This window comes from Neolamprologus brichardi, chromosome 22 (genome assembly GCF_056152115.1).
Source record: "Neolamprologus brichardi isolate AB-2024 chromosome 22, ASM5615211v1, whole genome shotgun sequence".
NCBI lineage: Eukaryota > Metazoa > Chordata > Actinopteri > Cichliformes > Cichlidae > Neolamprologus > Neolamprologus brichardi.
The window spans coordinates 1,124,008-1,134,375 of NC_142124.1; positions in this window are offsets into that span (position 1 = coordinate 1,124,008).

Sequence of the window (10,368 nt, forward strand, 5' to 3'; positions counted from 1 at the left end):
GATCTAACAAAAGAAGCGAGGGGGCCTAGATTCTTTACTACCAAAGGTACAATTTTATCAGGAGCAAAGATAAGTTCAGTTTTCTCAGCATTAGGTTGAAGATAATTATCAGCCATCCAAAGATGAGAAGTTTAGAAGCATCATGTGGCTTAAAGGAGATATCCAGCTGAAAATCATCTGCATAGCAGTGATAGGAAATGTCCTTAAAAGTGCTGAGAAGCTCCTGACGAGGGAGTAAACATAACAAAAACAGTACAGGTCCCAGGACAGAACCTGTGGCACACCATGAGAGGCGAGAGAGGACCTGAGCTTGGAGGAAGCCACAGAGATGGATTTAAACCACAGTTCCCGATATACCCACCCAGTGTTTCAGTCTATCTAACAGAAGATGATGGTCGACAGTATCGAAGGCAGAGGTCAGGTCCAACAACATTAAAGCAGTGCACTCACCAGCATCATAAGTCATCAATATATCACTGGACACTCTAAGAAGTGCAGTTTTGGTGGAATGAGCTCCACGAAAACCAGATTGGAAATGATCCAGAACGTTATGTTCATCAAGAACCGCTGTGAGTTGCTTGACCAACCTAAACTCTAAAATCTTGGTGATAAATGGTCATTTTGAGGTCTATAGTTGATAAGGAGAGAAGCATCAAGTTTGGGGTTTTTAACAGTGGGTGAACAACAGCACCAGAAAGCAGAGAGGCATTGATAATTGTAAGCAGGGCCGGACGAATGGACTGAAAGACCTTTTTAAACAAAGGTCCAGATAAAACATGAAGAGGGCAGGAGGGCGATTTTGTCGAGTCAACTAATTTGACCAGATCATTAGTGACACTGGTAAAAACTTGGAATTTGGAGCAGACAAGAGGTAAACAGAAGGAGAGATACTTTTCCTCACCTTGCTAACTTTTCCAACAAAGAAAGAAAGAACATTTTCACAGTCATCATTCGATGAAATTGGGACAGTAGCCGGAGCAACAACATCACTAATGCTATCAAAAAGGACCTTCGGGTTACCTCTCCTTTTGGAGACTAGGTCAGAGAAACAGGCAGCCCTTGCATTTCAAATTGAAGCATTAAAAGAAGCTAAAAGCTCTTTTAGATGAAGAAGATGAACCTGTAACTGAGTTTCTCCACAAACGCTCCACTTTACGACATCCATGCAGGGGGATGGTTTTAAGACAGGAGCTGATCTGGATTTAAAAGGACAAATGCTATCTAAAATAGAAAGACAATGATTATTTAAAAGATCTGTTAATGAATCAACCTCATCAGAGACAGGCAACACCAAATGTAAAACATTAGAAAATTTAGCAGCTGTAGAGGAATTTAAAATGCGAGAATTAAGTAGATGTCGAACTGGAGACGGATGGAAAGACGGTTTAAAAATAACAGAATGATGGTTCGAAATAAAAATGTCCTCAGAACTAATGAAGTCAGTGGTTAAGCCTAAAGAAAAAACAAGGTCCAGTGTCTGTCCTTTGGTATGTGTGGGGCCAAACACATGCTGTGGAAAATGAAAAGAGTCCATGACGCTAAGAAAACCTCTGGCAAAGAGGTCGGAGTCATCATCAATGTGTATGTTATAACCAGTCAGACAGCTTCAGGGTGGAAATAAAAAGTCACTGAACTCCTTTAAGAGCTGACCATTTGGGTCAGGTGGACGACACTACAGCACAGTAACATGATTTTAACTGGCTGTAGTTCAAACATTTTTTTACCATAAATGGGCAACAATGGATCCGACTTCGATCCACCACAGCAAGACCTCCTCCTCCCCGACCGGACGTCCAAGGCTGGCTAGTGAAGGAGTATCCGCCCGAGCAAAGTTCGATGAGGGATGAAAAGTCACCATCGCGCTGCCAAGTTTCAGTTAAAAATAAAAAATCCAATTTTTTGGAAAGAATAAAATCGTTCAACAAGAACGTTTTATTGGTTGTTGAGCGGGCATTGAGAAGCGCCATGCTCAGTGAGGTAGAAGTCATGTCACTTACAGAACTGACCCGATTTAAGGGACGTAAAAACTACGGGTTCGATCCCTCACGATTATAAATTCCACTCCACAGGGACAGAGGGCCGCCGTGGTGAAGAGAGAGCTGAGTGTAAAAGCGAAGCTCTCAATTTACCGGTCGATCTACGTCCCTACCCTCACCTATGGCCACGAGCTGTGGGTAGTGACCGAAAGAACGAGATTGCGGATACAAGCGGCGGAAATGAGCTTCCTCCGAAGGGTGGCTGGCCTCTCCCTTAGAGATAGGGTGAGAAGTTCGGCCATCCGGGAGGGGCTCAGAGTAGAGCCGATGCTGCTCCACATCGAAAGGAGCCAGCTGAGGTGGTTCAGGCATCTGACAAGGATGCCTCCTGGGCGCCTCCTGGGTGAGGTGTTCCAGGCATGTCCCACCGGGAGGAGGCCCCGGGGCAGACCCAGGACACGCTGGAGAGATTATATCTCTCGGCTGGCCTGGGAACGCCTTGGTGTTCCCCCGGATAAGCTGGAGGAGGTGGCTGGGGAGAGGGAGGTCTGGGCCTCTTTGCTTAGGCTGCTGCCCCCGCGACCCGGCCCCGGATAAAGCGGATGAAGATGGATGGATGGAACAGAGGGCCAGCAACTGGAGAGTCTGGATAAACACTCATAAGGAGGCGGGGCTAACAGGTATATTTCCCACTGCAGAGCAGCTAGCCTAACAACTTAGAGCCACTAATATTCACCTGATCCTGATCCGGACTCGCACATCTGTGAACAGACAAACTGCAGCTTGTATCTGAGCTGCTCACACATGTGGGGCTGGTCCTCCTCCACACAGCGACCTCATCCAGATATATTTTCACACTTTGTGGTTAATGAAGGCCGATGGTTCCTGTTGTCTTCATCATTTATCATTTGATGGCAAATAAAGGACTTATTGTCCAACATTACATGGTTGATGCAACACATATTTCAGAAATACACACGTGTGTGAAAGACAGCTGTGGTTATGAACACCGAGTCAGTGTGACTCAGAAAAGTTAAAATAGTGAATTAGTGTCCAAAACAGGAAACGTGTAGACCGCACTGATCTCAGGAGGAAGTGTGTGAAATGCACTTCACACACGCACAGTTGTTTGTCGCCAGATGCCACGTTTATTTGTAGCATAAACGACAATCCAACAATCCTGTCTCAGAGTGACGCTGAAAAACTAGTTCATGCATTTATTACTTCCAGGCTGGACGACTGTAATTCATTATTATCAGGAAGTCCTAAAAACTCCAAAATGTAATGCTGCAATATTTCTATGCTGCTGGGGACTTTGTTTCTTCTTCTGTCACCTTTTTCACTCAGTATGTGTTGTGGTTTTCTCTGTATCATTGCTGTTCTCTCAAACTTTGAGGCAACTGTGTGATTTGGCATTGTATGTAACCAAAGTTAAACTGACACATTATCTGGATAAAAAGTTACATTGTTTTCAATGACAACATTAAAACAAAAGATAAGATAAAAAACATTATTGACTGAACTCAGTAAAAGCTTAGAAAGGAAAGATTGCTGATGCCGTGCAGGTGCGTCCGCCCTCCCTGCACGCCACCGCAGACCACACCCCACCACACACCCCCATCGCCCGATTGAGGCCGGGGAGTCATCTGGCCGAACCTACTCCCCCACCCCACCGGTTCCCAACCTGGGAACAGAGCAAAGTCCCTCACGGAGGCCGCCCACACCTCAAATGGCGGCGAGGCTTGTCCGGGGGTCGGCCACGCCTCCAGCAGCAGCGGCGAAACTGGTCCGGAGGCCGGCTACCTAGCAAGCCGGCACGACCCCGCTGGCCCCGGGAGGGGCTCACTGCCGGGCGCATCTGATGCTCCGGGGCCGCTCGATCCTCGACCTCGGGCCCAGGTCGCGCAGGCTCCCCTGGCACGGGGACCGCCCTCTCCCCTACCGGTTTCTGCACCTCTTCCAGGTGGAGCGCTGGCGGGAGTGGCTCGTCCACCGCTGGCCACAGAGACTCATCATATCATATCATCGAATCATATATACTGTATCACGCAAGGTCATCAATAGTGCTCTGTATGAAAGTGTATTTTTACTTACTCTGAAGTTCCTTTTGAAGCAACTCGATTTCTAGTTGAACTTGTTGCCTCATTAGAGCTTGAAGTTCGATTTCACCTAGAAGCTTTTGTTTCTTTAGCTCAGTATACTCCATTTTTGCTGGAGACTTCTCTTATAGAGCAAACGAATGTCACCCTGTTTCAATTGTAGAGACAACATTTAACGGTCAATACATGTCATATAGGAAGTAAAATTAATTACAAGACTGCCCACCTCTGTATCAGGCCTCTCTGCCTGCAAATCATACTGCAGTCAGAAACACATAGAAGTACACAAGTAGATACAAATTCAGGCCAAATTATGCACTTACAGGGACTTCCTCCAAACCACAGACATCTGACAGGGTTGCTTCACTGTCCTGTGCAATGGAAACAAAATGGTGTTACAAAGGGATGTGGTACAGCCTATTGACACACACTATCTCCCAACTTACTGTGCATTATATTACATTATATCCTCTTTCACATTAGAGCCACAACAGGACCCACTAGAACATGGGAACAGGTAAAAGTGATGGTAACTCAGTAAAAGCTTAGAAAGGAAAGATTTCAAATATCAAATGAGAAACAAAGAAAAACTGAAGAACTCTGATAAGGTTTGATGTCACCTGATAGGATCATTGTCACAGCCACAGTATCTTCACTTCTGATGAGCAGGTCTTATTCTCTAATGCACTGGATCATTCGTCTTTATTGTGTCATGTTTCGGCCGTGTGCAGGAACTGGACCCAAACGCAAACTCACAGGAACAGAACCTGAACTCAAAAGCGCAGCTTCATTGCTGGAAACAGATCACAAACAACACTAAACTAAACTGGGAAAAGCTAATTATAATGTACTCCTGGGGTCCGTTCTTCGTACCTCGCTAAGTAAGTTAGCTGGATTTGATTGTTGACGATTTCACGTGATCTTGGATCGTTCGGTTCTCCGAAGCTCATCCGGGACTTGCTGTCATAGCAACAGATCCGTAAGCGTAAACCTGCTTGGGAGCAGGCTTACTTTATGTAAACAGGATTGGATCGCGGCCACTCAGGTATGTCCGCTTCATTTATACAAAAGCAACAGCGATATTTTTCCACTGTTTTTCCATAAATAAATATTATCAATGTAACTAAAGATAATGCAGTATTTGATTCTTTTATTGATTTCATACAGATACATACAGGTCATTTCCTAAAAAAAGGGAAATGTACTATTAATCATTCTATTTCACGTATTTGATTATTTCAGATGTAATTCATATTTTAGAGTAGTGATAGTAAATTACTTCGTGTAATCAAGATGAGAGACCACGGCTATAAAAGCGAAGGTGGATTTGGGAAGTCTGTCGCAGCCATGTCCTGTCGTTTGTACGCGAGCAACCCATTGCGGAAGGTGCAAGATTGATAAGGAGAGTTTTCAGAATTCAGCGAATATTGCGGGATAGACAGGATCCTTTAGCTCAGCGCGACAGTGTGCTCATAGAGAGATAGATTTTCCCGTGAGGGTATTATTTACTTAACCAACTTGTTGGATCCCTATGTTAAGAGTTCCACTCACCGTAGTCGGGCATTAACAACTGCACAAACTGTGTGCATTGCCTTGCGTTTCTTTGCGAGTGGCACGTTTCTGTACGCTGCTGGAGACGCAGAGAACATTGGCAAAAGTGCTGTCTGCCGTTCCATTCGCAAAGTATACCTGGCACTCAAGCATTTCCTGGGTGTGTTTGTGGTTTTTCCAAGCCACTTAAGACCACAGGTTGTCAAACAGGGCTTTTTTTCTATTGCAGGTACATTAAATTTGATAATGAATGTGATGCAATCATGACCTATGTCTGTAACTATAGCTCGATTGTCCGCAGGCTTCCCTAATGTGATTGGTACCATAGACTGCACACACATTGCGATCAAGGCCCCCCCAGGCCCCAATGAAGGGGATTTTGTCAATCGAAAGGGGGTTCACAGTATAAATGTGCAGGTGAGTAATACTAATATTTTAGATGGTAATATATAATGAAAAGGAGTGTGTTCACATATAATGAAATCTCTTAGATGGTGTGTGACTCTGTGTGCCATATCACAAATGTGGAAGCTAAATGGCCCGGATCAGTGCATGACTCAACAATTTTCAGAGAGTCAGGGTTATGCACATTATTTGAGCGTGGTAAGAAAAAGAGACTGTGGCAAGGCACGGCGGGTCCAGCGATCAGTGTTCTCAGCCATTTTGTTGATTTCTCATCACACACACCACATCACCACACACACCTGAGTCCCCGTGTTTCAACCTGGCGGGCGTGATTGCGGATGCCGTGCAGGTGCGTCCGCCCTCCCTGCACGCCACCGCAGACCACGCCCCACCACAGAGACTTATTTTGATATTTCATACTTATTTTAGGCCTAACATAACAGCATTTCTCCATTACACAGGGGCCTACGACGGGATTCTCCTTGGAGACGGGGGTTATGCATGCAGGCAGTACTTCATGACACCGTTCCCTGACCCCAACCCGCTACAATGCAGCTCTAGCCAGGACAAGGGCACGCATTGAAATGACTTTTGGGCAAATAAAGGGAAGATTTCAGTGTCTGAAAAGTCTGAGGGTTGCACCTGACAGGGCATGTGACATTATTGTTGCATGTGCCGTACTGCACAACATTGCCACCATCAGAAAGGAGAGGACTCCTGTGGTGGAGGTGCAGCCTGATGATGACCTCCAGCCAGTGCACTTGGACCAACCTAGTGGCAGAGCTGCACGGGACAGAATTGTGCAACACAATTTCGAATATTAAAAACATGACAAAACATATTTTTCATTGAAATTTATTTGAGCATCTTTTTCTGTCTCATCAAAAAAAAGCCAGGAAAAAAAAAATCATATATACTGTATCACGCAAGGTCATCAATAGTGCTCTGTATGAAAGTGTATTTTTACTTACTCTGAAGTTCCTTTTGAAGCAACTCGATTTCTAGTTGAACTTTTTGCCTCATTAGAGCTTGAAGTTCGATTTCACCTAGAAGCTTTTGTTTCTTTAGCTCAGTATACTCCATTTTTGCTGGAGACTTCTCTTATAGAGCAAACGAATGTCACCCTGTTTCAATTGTAGAGACAACATTTAACGGTCAATACATGTCATATAGGAAGTAAAATTAATTACAAGACTGCCCACCTCTGTATCAGGCCTCTCTGCCGGCCTCTTTGCCTGCAAATCATACTGCAGTCAGAAACACATAGAAGTACACAAGTAGATACAAATTCAGGCCAAATGATGCACTTACAGGGACTTCCTCCAAACCACAGACATCTGACAGGGTTGCTTCACTGTCCTGTGCAATGGAAACAAAATGGTGTTACAAAGGGATGTGGTACAGCCTATTGACACACACTATCTCCCAACTTACTGTGCATTATATTACATTATATCCTCTTTCACATTAGAGCCACAACAGGACCCACTAGAACATGGGAACAGGTAAAAGTGATGGAGTGTTATGTAAAACTACACACACAAAAAAACCCACAACAAGTACAAAAAGCATTTTAATTAAGGCAACAACCAAATATTTTACATTGTACAAATAGAATTATGAGCTCATTTACCAGTTATGAAGGTGCTGCTGCTACTGCACCCCGGCTGCTGGTCTAAGGAAGAGCTGCCCCCAGGGATGCCCTCAACAATAGGTCTGGTGGCATTCAACCCTAGGGCCAGCTCCTCTGCCGGGGTGTGACGAGGGGGTGCAGGACCACCACCTGTCTTTTTTTGCTCTGCCCTTTTCTTGGTTGCTGTTATAAACAAACAGATTATTTCAGGGTCTCTTTTCAAGAGACTAAAAGCAATATAAGTGATAAATATTACCATTCTGTAGAATATTCTTACATTTCACTTTTACTTGTTCCCATGTTCTAGTGGGTCCTGTTGTGGCTCTAATGTGAAAGAGGATATAATGTAATATAATATAATAAATTATTATGAGTTTAATTTGTCAGCAACTTTCTGCCAGCCCTCTCTCCTTGCTTTTGCAGCCTTTGCAGTGTTCCCTTGTGTTTTAATTAAACTCTGAAACTCCTGAAATCCCTCAATCAAGAGTTCTTGCTCTGCTGCCGAAAAATACTGAGCGCGCTCCTTCGACATTTTCGCCGACCAATCAAAGGGTTGCCGATCAATGTTTCTACTATCGATGCGTAGCCCCTTTTAAGCCACCCAGTGATCTCACATTACTTCATCCAGCTGTACTAATCGTCAACAACAGGTGTGTTCGGAGAACCGGAATAGTGAGCTCAAAGTTGGCGCGATGATTTGACCTTGGATGTAGTAAGCGAGGTACGAAGAACGAACCCCAGGAGCCACAGGGAGAATCACACACAGCATGAGGGCGATCACGACACTGACACAGAGAAACACAGGACACCGGGAATTAACGAGGGAATGAGACACAGCTGGGAGAAACTGAACATAACGAGACCCAAGGGAAGTGAAACTCAATACATTCACGTAGGACACAGACCTTCAAAGTAAAACAGGAAATGTAACATAGACGCAGACTTGACTAGGGCAGACAGAGCAACTAAGAAACACAGAGAACAATAACAGGGAGACACAGAGGGCGGCTACGAAATACTCAGAGAACTAAAGAGAATACAAGAAAGACAAATTAAGACACCAGACTAAAGAATAAACTGGTAAACAAAGAGCTGCTGCTGAGGATCATTTTAATAGATATTGAAAAGTTCTTACCTGCAGTGATGCTGGAGAGCAAACGACGACATCAGCAAACACACATTGGTTTGATCTTTTTCAAAACAGGAAATAAGCTGCTTGAGTGTATTCAGCTGTTCCTCCAGCACACAGCAGCCAGCTCACAATACATTTCACCACACTGATGTACAGCATGACATCACCACAGCTGAAATATCATCACCACGTCCAAGTCATATTTTAGTTCTGCTCTTCTGTCCATCCACAGGTAAATCCAGCTCAGCCAACCAAAACAGACGAGCAGCTGATTTCTGTGGTGGGCCTGCCTGACACCCACAGGGATGCTGTCTCCCCGAATCAACCACACCAACATAAACTAAGCAGAGAGAGCTGAAGCACATCATTAAAACCACATCAGTTTCACTCTGACTTCATGCGCGGATATTTGGAAAACAAAACAGGTTGTTGCCATGACCACCACGAGGCCATGCTTGTGGTTTCAGAGCACGTGGTGTTTGACAACAGTGCAGCTCACCAGGATATCAGACAGGTTTACTTCATGCAGCAGATTTTTGAATACACATGTGGTCATATTGATGTGATCCATACCTACGTCCCTCTGTGTGTAGAAGTCCCAGACCCCCCTGTCCTCCACCTGTCCCATGCTCTCCACGGCACAGGTGGAGGAGGGTTGTTCTCCAGATGCCTCAAATTCTTCAGCTGACTCCTTTTGATGTGGAGGACCTTTGGCTCTGCTCAGAGCTCCTTCCCCTCCATCCAATCTCTAAGACTGAACCACAAGCAAGGAGCACTCGCACATGCTGAGGTCAAAGTTCAACTGGTTTCAACTTTGACCGCTGAGTGCTGTGACGTACCTTCGTGTGACCAATAGAAACAAACCATGCTGCTGCACTAAGTTCAAGCACACGCTGAGGTTCAGTGAACAGTTTTGGGGGACGTGTTGTGGTGACGACTCGTCAGGATAGCTACACGGCTTTCTTCTTTATGAGTGAGCCACACGTGATTTTACTAAACATTTGAACACAATACAACACAAACTCTCGTAGATGTTGGAATTGATATTTTTTATATTGTCATTTGTGCTTAGAAATATATAATCATTTGTACGCTGATAATAATCACAGCCTTATTAGGTCTGATGAGATTCTGTGTGCACTTGTGTACCACGAGATGAGAGGAAGCAGCCTCGTCGTTATAATTTCCATTATAGCTTCAGGAAAAAGATTGTGTTGTTCTGTTTCTTAAAAGTGCAAAACTCCACATGTTTAAACGTTCGTCTGAGATATGAACCATCGCAACTTCCTGTTCTTATCATTTAGTGGGACGCTTACTTCTGCTTTTCTGCATGCCTCATACACACAGTTTAAGTTCATTGAAAGGTCGTATATCTATGTATGGTATAGCTGGAAACACACACACACACACACACACACACAGAATACATGTAATTGCATATTCATGAATGATTGCTTGCTGACAATAAAAAGGGCTGCAGCGAAGGAGTTGAAGTTGGCTAAGGACAGGTGAAGGCCTGGGCTGACTCCTTGTCTTGTCGAGCAGTTCGGTCTTGTGTTCCAGGGGAGTTTG